A 13861-nucleotide genomic window follows, 5' to 3' on the forward strand; every position below is an offset into this window, starting at 1 on the left:
TAGATTCCACATATAAGTGATGTCATGATCTATTTATCCTTAACTTCATTTAGTCTGTTAATCTCTATATTCACAATTTATTAGCAATTGCTTAGACGCAGAGCCTGATCTAGAAGCAAGAGAAAATGTCACCTTTTTCTAACTTTGCCTCACTTGCCTCATTCTTTTAAGGATCCTTGTGATTGCACTGGGCCCATTAGATGATCAGGGTGATCTCTCTATCTTAAAATCCTTACCTTTATCACATCTGCAAAGTCCCCTGTGAAAAATAATATCCCATGTTCTCAGATTTTGGAGATTGGGATGTGGACATCTTTGGGTTTGGAAAGAAAGGTCATTAGTCTGTTTACTATATTTTCCAAACATTTAATGACCCAAGAGATTGACCAAGCGTTGACATGATTGTCCAGAACCCCAAAGAGCCACACCGGCCTTATGTCAATGACTCTTAGCTACAAGAGAGGGATGTTCTCATAACCCCTGTGCCTATGTTCTGTACCCACATAAGCCTGAGTTTTCCACCTGCATTCCAAACTCTGCAACAGTTAAATCACCTGATTGGGTTTTCCATCTGGCCCTTATGTATATACATATCTGCCCATCTTGGTCCAAAGACTTCTGAACTTGGCGAGAATTTTGTGGTTCTGCATATGCTTCCTAGGATATAGAATTCTTATGACACTAAAGTGACGATGCACTGAATTCTGATAGATGTGCCTGCCATCATATAGGGCCGTCTTTATGTTATGACTGCCTTTTAGGACTTGATTCACTCTCAGGTGTAGACACTTTCATAGGTACAATGCCTTTTTCATCTTCTTCATCTTTCTTGATAAGCCAGGATGTTTCTTCAGTGCTTGGTGCTCAGTTTCACAATGCGATAGAATGGGTACACATTCTATATGGGAGCCTTTTCAACTCCAGTGCACCCTGGGCCAAGGCAGGGGACTTCAGGGGGTCCTTGTGTGGTGCCTGGTCATACCCCCAAGCTTAATCAACATCTCTAGGTATGGGGCCTGGGGATCTGCCATTTTAGTAGGCTCCCCAGGTGATCTTATGCACACTAGGGAAACGACCCTTCCAAGCATCGTTTTTCACGCAACATGAGGCTGTCAGGCAGTGTCATTTTCCTTCATCCCATCACCCCAACACTGAGTATTTGTCCATGGTGGTCATGCAGTCAACACCCACAGGCTGTAGAACAAGATGGAACGGCTTGTGTTGGTCACCACTGCCTAGCTGTGTGATCTCAGACAAGACTCTTATACTCTCTGGCCTCACCTTCCTCTTCAGTGGGAGGAGGGACAGTAATGGTACCCATGTCACGTGGTTGCTGTGAGGCCACGATGTGCTGATACACTGAAAGCATTTGGAATGCTGCCTGGCATGTGGCAAGAACTCAGTGTCTCTTAGCTATGAGAAAATGGCGAAATGCTATAGAAACCATTTAATTTGGGAAAGGCTGCTGTGGGAAAGGCATAAAGGTATTGGTCCCTGCTCTCACCTGCATTCCATGTCCTGGAGTTGAGAAAATGAGGTTTCTGTGGATATGTCCTCCTCAGACTCCACTTGCTCACAGAATACTATGGTTCTTTCTGTTTTCCTTCTTTTCAATGTGAATGAAGGCTATGTATCAGAGGATACTGTCAGGACTAGAAGGGACCTGAAAGGATATATAGAGCAACAACAATAATAATAGCTACATAATAAGCATCATAAAAATTGCATTTATTGAGCATGTACTATGTGTGGTGGTTAATTGTATGTGCCACTTTGGCAAGGCCAGGGTACCCAGTTTTGAGACAGACACGACTCTAGACATTGCTGGGAAGGTATTTTTTTCAGATGTGATTAACATTTAAATCAATAGAGTTTCATTAGCGCAGATTACCCTCCACACTCTGGGGGAGCCTCACCAATCCGTTGAAAGTCTTAAGAGAAAGAGTGAGGTCCCTGAGGAAGAAGGAATTCTGCCTCCAGACTGCATTCACATGGCAATGTCAACTCTTCCCTGAGTCTCCAGCCTGCTGTCCAGCCTTGCCAATGTCAAATCTGCTAGCCTCCACAATTGTACAAGCCATAAAATTAATTTCTTCCCTAAATAAATCTCTCTAGATAGATGAATCACAGATAGACAGATGATAGAAAGATATGGTCTAATATCATTGTTGTTCAGTTGCTAAGTCATGCCTGATGCTTTGTGACCCCATGGACTGCAGCATGCCAGTCTTCCCTGTCCTTCACTAGCTCGTGGAGTTTGCTCAGATTCATGTCCCTTGAGTCAGTGATGCCATCCAACCATTTAATCCTTTGTCATCCCCTTCTCCTCTTGCCTTCAGTCTTTCCCAGAACCAGGGACTTTCCCAGTGAGTCGGTTCTTCATATCAGGTAGTGAAAGTATTGGAGTTCCAGCTTCAGCACCAGCCCTTCCAATGAACATTCAGGGTTGATTACCTTTAGGCTTGTCTGGTTTGGTCTACTTGCTGTCCAAGAGACTCTCAATAGTCTTCTCTAGCACCACAGTTTGAAAGCATCAATTCTTCAGTGCTCTGCCTTCTTCTCACATTTGAACATAACTACTGGAAAAGCCATAGCTTTGAATATACAGACCTTTGTCGGCAACATGATGTCTCCACTTTTTAATATGCTGTCTAGGTTTGTCATAGCTTCTCTTTCAAAGCACACGCATCTTTTAATAGTCACCGTCTGAAGTGACTTTGGAACCCAAGAAAATAAAATATGTCACTGTTTGCACTTTTTCCCCATCTATTTGTCATGAAGGGATGTAACAGATGCCTTAATCTTAGTTTTTTGGATGTTGAGTTTTAAGCCAGTTTTTTCACTTTCCTCTTTCACCCTCATCAAGGGTCTATTTTATATTTCTATGTATAGAGATATTTATAGCTATAGATATATTCCATATGTGCATATCCGTATATGTGTATTACAGGTAGACTATAGGTAGAGATCTCTTGTTGGTTCTGTCTCTCTCTAGAACCCTGACTAAGACACTATGTGACAGGCCAGAGCCATTCTGTCGCACAACTCCAGGGGGTGCCATTCACCCTGAGCCCTGAATACTTTGCACGTGTCCTCTCATGGAACCTTCATGACAGCTCTCTGGTGGAGCCACTCTTTTTATTCCCATTTTAAAGATGAGCAAATTAAGGGTTCAAGAGAGTCTGACAGCCTGTCTCCCAAAGCCAGGGGCTTAAGCACTCAGCATAGCTGAGACCTGATGCAGCTGTGTCCAGGGCATTCAGTTAGTTAGAGGGCAGTGCCAAGACTAGAACCCATTCCTTCTCACTCCCAACCCACCGACTTTCCACACCAGAGAGCTTCTTCACAGACAGAAGAAAATATTTAGAACTTTGTTTCGCATGAGCAAGCAGAGGGAAAGAAAAAGTCCCTCGAGGAGCATTTCCTGTGATTGCTCAACTACATTCTGGACTAGACACCAACAGTTAAGAGCCCCAGGCCTTGTGAAGTTAAGATGAACTCAGTTTTCACTTAATTGGTTAGACTTTGCTCTGATCCATTTGTCTTTGGAGTTCGACTTTTAATATGACTGAGCAGCGCTTAGAAATGGAACGTCTATGGCCTTTCCACTGGAGCAGCCATCCCCATTCCGTGAAGGAAAGGTCAGGAAAGGGGTGCTGGGCTCATTTGCATTCCCCCGACCTCAAACTTGGACCTGAAATAAAAAGTCTTTGTCCAAGAAGAGAGCCAAGCTCTTCACTCAGCAGCTGTTTGGTGCAGAGACCTGCAGCTTTCAGGAAGCCCTGTGTTGTCTGAAGTCAAGTTTGTTTTCCATCTGCCCCCAGGTATTAGTCCACTTAGGAAATGAAGTGTTAAAAGCAATTGCTTGACCAGTTTGGGCTAACCCAGGCTTTGGCAAATCCTTGCTTCTTGTACAATTTACAAAATATTTCCTTTGTAGTTGTGCTTGAAGCCCAAGTGGGACTAAAGGCTTTAACTACCAGCCTGCACATTTCAAAGTGATTTCCACATCAGGAAGCCATTGTCAGCTTCCCCAAACATTTAATTGGTATAGGATGTGAGCAATTATCAAAGGCCACACTTCTGTTCCGAGTCCCAAGCCATCAGCTCAGGTAGGAGCTGGTTTTCAGCAAGGATTTCCATTTCTGCCTCCTGTGTGCGCTCAGTCTGTATGGCTCCATTTTCCTGTGGAATAAAAGGTTTCCTTGGTAATGAAAAAGCGTTATAATCATCCCCAGGACCCAAAAAGGGGAGTTGGCTTGGCAGCCACAGACCAGAGTACACTCTGTTGGCATAAACTCACCAAGAAACAGCATCACAGTCTTTGCAAGTGTGTGGTGGTGAAGAGTACAGTTTCTAAAATCTGGACAAATTGCTTACTTCTCTGAACTCATTTTCCTTTTTTGTAAATCAGAGTAATAATGACATCGACCTCAGAAGACAATTCAAGGGTTAAATGACATAATGAGCAGCAGGCTTCTAGAGCAGTGATGATGGCCCTCAATAAAGGAAGGGAATGACATCCTCCCCCTGCCTTCCTGCCTCCACCATCACCATCACCCTCCCTCTCATCATCAACGTCTTCCACTACGAGTACTTTTTTTTTTTGGAAATGATACAAAACCCAGAAATTATAAAGAAGAAAATTTACCAATTTAACCACATAAAAGTAAAAACTTTAGATATGAAAAAAAAAAAGCAAACCCATAAATAAAGCCTACAGATAAATTACAAACTGAGAGGAAAATATTGGCCAGATGAAGGCATTATTCTCATTTACAAACATGATGAGCAAAACTGTTTTAAATAAAGTGCTTACTGAAGAAAAAGGAAGAACACACTAAAGAACAAAAAGGATGAGTATAAAAGGAAAATGAAAAAAAGTGTTTAAAAGATGCAAACAGGCAGTTAGTTTAAGAAAAGATTTTAGATGACAAGCAAATGCAAACTGCCCAATTTAGTTAATAAACCAACAGAATATAAAACATCAATGAGAATCTTTTCATCTATCCACTGAGGAAAAATTAATAATACTCAGAATTTGCCCAAGTGTTCTCTACTTCTGCACTACTTTTCAGCAGAAATTTTTAAAATTATATATTTACTTATCTCTCTACACCAGGTCGTAGTTGCAAGCATGCAGGATGTAGTTCCCTGACCGGGGATTGAACCTGGGTCCCCCACGTTGAGAGTGCAGAGTCTTAATCACTGGACCACCAGGGAAGTAACTTAGCAGTGTTGATGCAGGATAAATTGCTGAAACCTCTGGAGGGTAACTTAGTAAATCTCAAAAGTAGCACCATACCTTCATTAGTAACCTATAGTTAATAGTTTCATATTTAAAAGTTTCTAAGAGAGTAGCTCGCCCTCTGGTGATGGATGCTAGCTAAACGTGATCGCTTCACAATATATACAAATGTTGAATCATTATGTTCTACATTTGAAACAAATAGAAGATGTCCATTTTATCTCAATTTAGAAAAAGAATCGGAGAAAGCAATGGCACCCCACTCCAGTACTCTTGCCTGGAAAATCCCATGGACAGAGAAGCCTGGTAGGCTACTGTCTATGGGGTTGCACAGAGTCGGACACGACTGAAGCGACTTAGCAGCAGCAGCAGAAAAAGAATGCTTTCCTAAAGGTATACCTGGACTAATACATGTGTAATACAGCTTTATATAGCAGAAGTCTTGGAAACCACCTAAATGTCCAATAATAATAGAATAGTTAAATGAAGTATGGTAAATCTATATAATAATGATGTATTATATAGTTGATCTATGTCTATCTATTTACCTATCCATCCATTTGTCACCTATTGCTGCATAACAAATCACCCCAAAACTTAATACACATCTGTTTGATGTCACAGCGCCGTCGGAGGATCAGGAATGCAGGTGTGCTTAGCTGGACCCAAGACCTCTTCAAGGCCTCTTACAGGCTACAGTCAGGGTTGCGGTATCATCTCTAGGCTGACTGGGGAGGGATCTGCTTCCAGGCTCCCTCCCATGGTTGTTCTCAGGATGCAGTCCTTTGCAGGCTGTTGGCCTGCCCTCAGTGCCTTGTCCAGTGACACCTCTCTAGGGGAGCAGATGACGTGGTAACTTGCTTCAGTAGAATGAACAAACTGAAAGAGCCAGAAAGAGAATGCCAGTAAGAAGGAAGTCTCAGGGCTCTTATCACCTAATCTCGGAGGTGACTTTCCCATCCCTTTTGCTATATTCTGTTCATTTGAAGCAAGTTGTTAGCTAATTTCAAACATGATTTCCCACTCCTAAATTCTTCAGATATATATATGTATATAAAGTGAGGACATACTTCTCCTTAAATGCAATGACTTATTACACCTGACATAATTCAAAGAATTCCTTGTTACTACCTTAGATCCTGTCTCCATCTGAAAATGTTTCCAGTTGTTTCAAAAATGTCACCTTACAGATGGTTTACATATCAACTAAGATCCATATAGTGGATTTTGCTAATAATAATTATTATTATGCTATCTTTTAATTGTCTTTTCATCTAAACCATTCACCCTCCCTTTTTTATTTCTTTTTCACCTTCCCTGTTTTCATGCCACTGATTCATTGAAAAGAAAGGAGATCAGTCGTCCCACCCCCTGGGTTTGTCCGAGTGCTTTCTCATGACTTCTTTGGACTTGCTCCTCTCTCTCCTGTCATTCCTATAAGCTACAGATTGGATCTAAATACCCATATTCAGGGGGACTATTCCATAATTGATGCTGTATGCTCTATATTCTACTTTACTAGGAAGTACATATGGCTTTTGCCACTGCAAATGATTTCATAATTGATCAGAATTGTCTTGTTTTTAATTATTATTGGAGTATAGTTTATTTACAGGGTTGTATTAATGTCAGGTGTATAACAAAGTGGATTAGTTATACATATATCCTCTGGTTTTTTTAGATTCTTTTCCAGTATAGGTCATTACAGAGTATTGAGTAGAGTTCTTTGTGCTGTACAGTAGGTCCGTATTAGTTATCTGTTTTATGTATAGTCATTTGTATATGTCAGTCACAGTCTCCCAATTTATCCCTCCCTCACTTTCTGGTAACCATAAATTTGTTTTCTATATCTGTGACTCTACTCCTGTTTTGTAAATAAGTGCAGCTGTACCCTTTTTTTAGAGTGGTCTTCTAAAAATCTTCACGTCATTCCTCTGCTTAACCCCTTTCACATTTAGCGTAAAATCCCGGTTCCTTACTGTCATCTGGCTCCGGGCTGATTCTCTCCCCATTGGTCCTTGCACCTCACTCACGCTGAGTTATTGTCCCTCAAACTTGCCAAACTGTTTCTCAGCTTGGACCTTTGCAGTTACTGCTTGAACACTCTTCCCCTAGAACTTTTACCTGGCTAGTTATTTCTCACCCCTCGCAATAGCCTGCCTTTCCAAACCACTCTCTAACCTATAACCCCTAGTTTGTTCTCTTTTGGCATTTTTCCCAACCTGAACCAATGTCATCTTTTTTAGCTTGTAGGTTTCTTTATGAGGTTTTACCTGATTTCCCGTACTGGAATGTAAACTCCATGAAATCACAGACCTTGTCTGCTCAGATGCTCAATAAATATTTGTTAAGCAGATAAATGAACCTTATCAAGGTAATTTATGTTAAGAAACAGCCTCTAAGACACCTACCTGATGAGAATAAATATAGCACCGTGTGTACCTCTGGGTATCTGGGGGGTTGGGGGGGTTTGTTTTGTTTCATTGTGCTGCTGTTTTTGCAGGGGGTGTATGATGATTTCTTACCATAGATCATGGCTATTCAAACTGTGGCCCATAGATCAGCAGCATTGCCATCACCTGGGAGCTTGTTCAAAATGCAGAATCTTGGGCTGCAGCTCAGACCTACTGAATCAGAAGCTACATTTAACAAGATAACCCAGGTGACTCGTGTGCATTTTAAAATTTGAGATGCGCTGGTCTAAAACCCTAGTCTCTTCTATTTTTCTTCCTTCTGTTTCATCTTATTCCCCAGTTCTACCCAACCACCCTCATTGGTAATCCCTAATGGCCCATCCCCAGAAGCAGCTTCCGGTGCCTCCTGAAATATTTACCCAAAGGCTTATCTCTCCAGGCTCCTTCCCTCCGGATTTCATTCTGTTTATAAATATTGAAGCTGAAATGTAAACCACTTTGAAACTCTTCTCCTGAAGGCCTGCATGTCCTGGTAAGTCTTTACATTTGCAGATATCTATTGACAAATCTTAAGCAAATGATTTTAAATGTTTCCACAGGCATCCTGAGTTTAGCATTTCCTTTCATCTTGCCTGGTTGCAGATTGAGGCTAGGGTTTATTTTCAAAGCTTGAGGAATTAATAATATTTCTTAAACCTGGGTTACGGGCACACCCCACCACACCATGGCAATGGGATGTCGTCTCATGCAGCCTGGTTGCAAAGCCTGGGTCCTTAACCTCTGTGACAGCGATGGCCGCAAAAGTTGCTTTATGGAAGTGCCATTTTTTTTGTCCATTCACTTAGGTATTCACTCTTTTGAAAGGCGTGTGAGGGTATCGGCATGGCATAGAGATGTGGATGTCAGACCATCACTAGCGGAGCTGAAATAAGTACAAAAGTAACCTTATGAGATTGAGTCGTGTAAGTGGCATCAGGGTATCGGCATGGCATAGAGATGTGGATGTCAGACCATCACTAGAGGAGCTGAAATAAGTACAAAAGTAACCTTATGAGATTGAGTCGTGTAAGTGGCATCAGGTACTCATTGAGTTCAATGGAAGACTTCATGGAGGAGACAGCAAGTAGAGATGCCTTTGAAGAGCAGAGGCCCCAGGAAGTCATGGTCGCAGGACTGTCACTGAACACTTTCATTTGACTTTATTCAGGATCTTGGCCATCTTTCATACTGTCTCTGGGCTTTAGTCTCTCAGAATATATTAAGAACCTGAGAATCATATAGGATGTAGGGGCAAAGAGGATTAACCTCCACTCACTCAATAACTTTTTCCTGATCATTTACCGTGTGCTTGATAGAGCCCTAAGGACTGAGAATACAGCAGTGAATTAACTTGCAAAATACCATTCTCGTGGAGCTTATATTCTAATGAAGGGGTAAATGAGACAGTGACTGAAGTTCTCTGTGGTTTGGGGGTACAGAAAAGACTTCGGCAGTATTGGGTTGGCCACTAAGTTCATTCGGGTTTGGCCATTACATCTAATGGAAAAACCCAAATGAACTTATTGAGCGGCACAAGGTATCTTGGTTTAGAAATTAATGATTGCTTTATTAAAGTCACATGTTAAAAAAAGCAAATGTTTAAGCTCAGCTTGTATATCTACATCTAAAAAAAAAGAGCCATCTTTTTTTTTTTAACTTTTATTTTTGTATTGGGGTATAGCTGATTAACAGACAATGTTGAGATAGCTTCAGGTGAACAGTGAAGGGACTCAGCCATGCATGTACATGTATTTCTTCTCCTCCAAATCCCGCTCCCATCCAGGCTGCCACATAACACTGAGCAGAATTCCATGTGCTATACAGTAGGTCCTTGTTGGTTATCCATTTTAAACGTAGCAGTGTGTACATGCCTAGCCCAAATTCCCTAACTCTGCCTTCCTTCCTTCATTTTCCCTGGCAACCGTAAGTTTGCTCTTGAAGTCTGTGAGTCTGTTTCTGTTTTATAAGTAAGTTCATTTGTATCATTTCTTTTTAGATTTCACATGTAAGGGATGTCATACAGAATTTCTCCTTCTCTGTCTGACTTCACGCAGTATGACACTCTCTAGTTCCATCCATGTTGCTGCAAATGGCATTATTGTTTTTATGAACTATCATTTTTGAGGGCATTTGAAAAATCTTTGATTGCATTTGAAAATTTAATTAAGCTATGTTGATAAATTCTGTGTGTTCAGTTTAATTTTTTAGTAGCACATTTGTGTCCTTGACACATCCTCTTAGGTGTTAAGTCATTTTTATAAACCTGTTAAATTAAACTAATAGGATGATCTTTAAATTGTCTTAAATGTTCTAACACTTTATATAATTTTAGTAAGATTTTTAAATTAAAATCCTAAGTCATGATCAGTTATAACTCAATTGCATAGTTTAAATGGGTATTACTATGCTGATCTGTTCAATCTAATAGACAAAATAAGCACATAAAATAAACATTTTACTGTTAAAATATTCAATATATAAATATGAATGCTATGGACTTGATTCTCTTAAACATTTTTATAATTAATCAAGAATTCCTAAGGGTTGAAATACACTTAACCTTTAAGGAAATAGTAACATCAACCTCTTCTGTTTGGCAGGTTGCCTTCGGGTTCATTGAGTTTAACAACCATGATGCAGCCAGATCTTTGAGGTGTCACCTGCCACCTGAACCCCTTTTCCAGAATTGTCTAAAGGAAAAGTCCATGACTTCACCTGTATCCCTAAAATTCACGTGTAATCCATGACATTTCACCCAGATGAACTAGCTGTTGGTTTTTGCATTTCTTTCTTTCACTCTATAAGCAAGTTCATCTATTCCCAGGTCTAATAGACACATGTACTTGATCAGAATCTGGCTTTTTTCCCCCCATGGTTCTTTCAGACTTCTGATTAAATTATAGGCATCTCTCAGCATGTTGTGGGATTTTTCAAAGCAGTGTCCAAGATCATTCTATTGACAGGATGTACAATTTGTAAAGAAGCAAGGTAAAAGAAAGGAGAGGAGTTTGAAAGTGATGAGAGGTGATGTTTTCTAGGGTGGTCCAAGATGGCCTCTCTGAGGAGGTGACACAGACCAGACACTGAACAGTAGAAGAGACAAGGCCATGTGGCTCTCTAACAGGTAGAGAGAATGGTGGATGCAAAGGCCGTGAGGTTGGAGCAAAGACTTGGAGCATGGAGACTAGGGGGTTCAATCTATATGAATGAAGGGAGAGTGGGAAGAGATGAAATCAGAGAGTGGAGGGCAGGATGGGGAGATGGGGACAGTTGATACAGTACTTTATGGACCAGACCAGGATATGGATCCTAAATTCCATTCTGAATGAGCTTGGAGTATATTTGACCTGACTTAGATTTTAAAAAGCTTTCTCCAGCTTCTGGTAGGTGTTCGCATTTCCTGCGGCTACATCATTCCAGTCTCTGTCTCCATCTTCAAAGGAGCCTCTCTCTTTCTGTGTCTTCTCTTCCATCTCTCATTTAGGTTTGCTATAAACTGAATTTTTCTATAGCTCTAAAGTTCACAAACTGAAACCTAATCCCTAATATGATAGTATTTAGAGAGGGGATCTTGGAGGTCATTAGATCATGAGGGTGGAGGCCACATGAATGGGATTAGTGCCCTCATAAAAGAGACCCCAGAGAGATCCCTGGCTCCTTCTGCTGTGTGAGAACACAGTGATAAGAGGGTGTCTATGAAACTGCTAGGAAGTGGACTCCCCCTAGACACCAGACCTGCTTCCTTGATGTTGGACCTCCAGCCTCTAGAGCTGTGAGAAAGAAGTGTTTGTCATTCATAAGCATCAAGTCTGTGGTGTTTTTATTGTAGCAGCTAAATGGACTATAACAACATCCAACCCAGATAGTCCCAAAAGATCTTACATGGAGATCCTTCAGTTAATTGTATCTGCCAAGACCTTTTCTCCAAATAAAATCACAGTCACAAGTTCTGGGATTTAAGACATGGGCATGCATATGCATGTGTGCTCAGTGGTGTCCGACTCTTTGTGACCCCATGGACTGTAACCCTCCAGGCTCCTCTCTCTGTGGAATCCTCCAGGCAAGAATACTGGAGTGGGTAGCCATTTCCTCCTCCAGTGGGTCTTCCCAACAAGAGGATGGAACCTGGATCTCCTGTGTCTCCTGCATTGCAGGTGGATGTTTTAGCACGGAGCCATGGAGGAAGCCCATGGACACCTCTGTTCTTGAAGGGCACCATTCAACACACTGCAGTAGGCTAATGTTGCAGACACGGGAAAAGATACAACCCATTGCCACACTCACGTATCTGTTCATTAAGTCAACAAATAGCTGTTGAGCACAGACTAGAATAGGAAGGCCCATGCCTGGCATTGCAGACACCAAGGTGAGGTGACTATAGCAGGCAAAAGCCTTACAAAGCCTTATAAGGGGAACAGGATATAATGGATTCAGCTCCCCTTGGAGTGCTCATGGAGTTCTCTTATACATTGTATTATTTTATTCTCCCAGTTCTGGGAAGTAGATGTTAGTGTTTCGTTTATAGTCATGAGCATGGTGGCTCAGAGAAGTGACTTGCACAGACAGATGGTTAATAGGTGGTATAATCAGGATTTAAACCCAGGTCTGCCTGGCAGTGACAGATGGCGATGCCAACTCCACAATAAACACACTGGGAACACCGCACGTGCACATCGTTAAATGCTGACTCCTGTGGCACTGAGTTCCAAATGGATGTAAATGGATTATAGACAGTGACCCCATTTAAATATTACAAGGGAGAGTATTCTTGGCATCTTCTGGTCAACCCTTTCTAGGAAGCACTGGCTCTTTGTTTAACATTTTATAGTCTGCTAATCTAAATATATAAGACTCAGATTTTCTTAAAGTTCAGTGGTCTCAGACACTTCTGTTCTGGGAAATAACGCGAGAGTGATAAAATGCATCTTTGTCTGGGTCCCAGGAATCCAAGCCCTGTATTTCCCTCAAAGTGATAACTTCAAAATGGGTGGCATCTGAAAAACAACAACAGTCTCTGTAGTTGGTGCAGTTAGATTAAGCACAGAGTTGCCACCCTTTGTGTGCAGACAGACCAAGTATAGACATGTGGCTTTCATTTATACTTAAACCCTGGTAAGGCTTTTTTTTTTTTTCCCCCCTCTCCTTTTTATGCTCTAGCTTCTGGAACAGTAGGATGGCAGAAGGCAAGATGGGGTATCTTGCAATGCCACCTCCGAGCTGAGTGATCCAGGGCACATTGCTTCCAATGTCTGAGCCCCAGTTTCCCCATCACTAAGGTGAATATTTATTCCAGGTGATCTTTGAAGTCTCTTCTGGCTCTGAAATGTTTTAACTGTGAGGCTAAATATTTAGTGGTAATTATATTTGCTAGAATGTGTGTTCCATATAGCTAGGCTTAGTTTACAGTTTTTATTAGACAGATGAATGAGGTTAATAAGAATGGGTAATTAAAAAAAGATTGAATTCGCCGAAGGCATTCTGCTATGAATTTAATTATGAACCGTATTAATTGCATCACTCTAAGACTTGAAAGTTGTGCAGTTGCTGGATGCACACAGTAAGGGGCAGTTTTGCCTCAAGCTGACCTCAGCTCTAGTATCAGAGATGTGGAAACAGTCACTTTCTAGCTGTGGAAAGAAAGAGAATACAAGACAGCTGGGCAGTTGGCATAATCATTCTCTTCACTTGTCTTTGGCAAATTAAGGTACCTACAACAGGCAAGAAATATACATTATAAAATATAGCTCTTCCAGTATCACCTGCGGGATGCTCTAACTATGCAGCTGCCGCTAGACTGTGTGACATCTTCATTGGAAATTAGCAGAAGATACCCCTTTTCAGAGTTCACAGCTCCACAAACAAACAGCTTGGTGAGTAGCGAGTACATGTTTCTGACCAGGGTATGGCTTAGCAAGTGGAGCTTGGGATGAATTGCAGTCTCTACTGGCCTCCTCGGTTAAGTGTTTGTGCCGTGCACACACTGCCCCCATAGAACAAGGCAGCCCTTCCTGGCTCAATCACTTAGTTTCTTTCTACTACTCTCAGAAAGTGACCTGTCTTTATTTTTTTAAATCCCACTACTGTTGCATTTGAGGTTACAGTAAAAGAGTGTAGAGCACTTGAGTATCTTAGGGTAGGAGGGAGAATGGCATCTTTGAGA

The sequence above is a fragment of the Bos taurus genome, chromosome 22, assembly GCF_002263795.3.
Source record: "Bos taurus isolate L1 Dominette 01449 registration number 42190680 breed Hereford chromosome 22, ARS-UCD2.0, whole genome shotgun sequence".
Lineage (NCBI taxonomy): Eukaryota > Metazoa > Chordata > Mammalia > Artiodactyla > Bovidae > Bos > Bos taurus.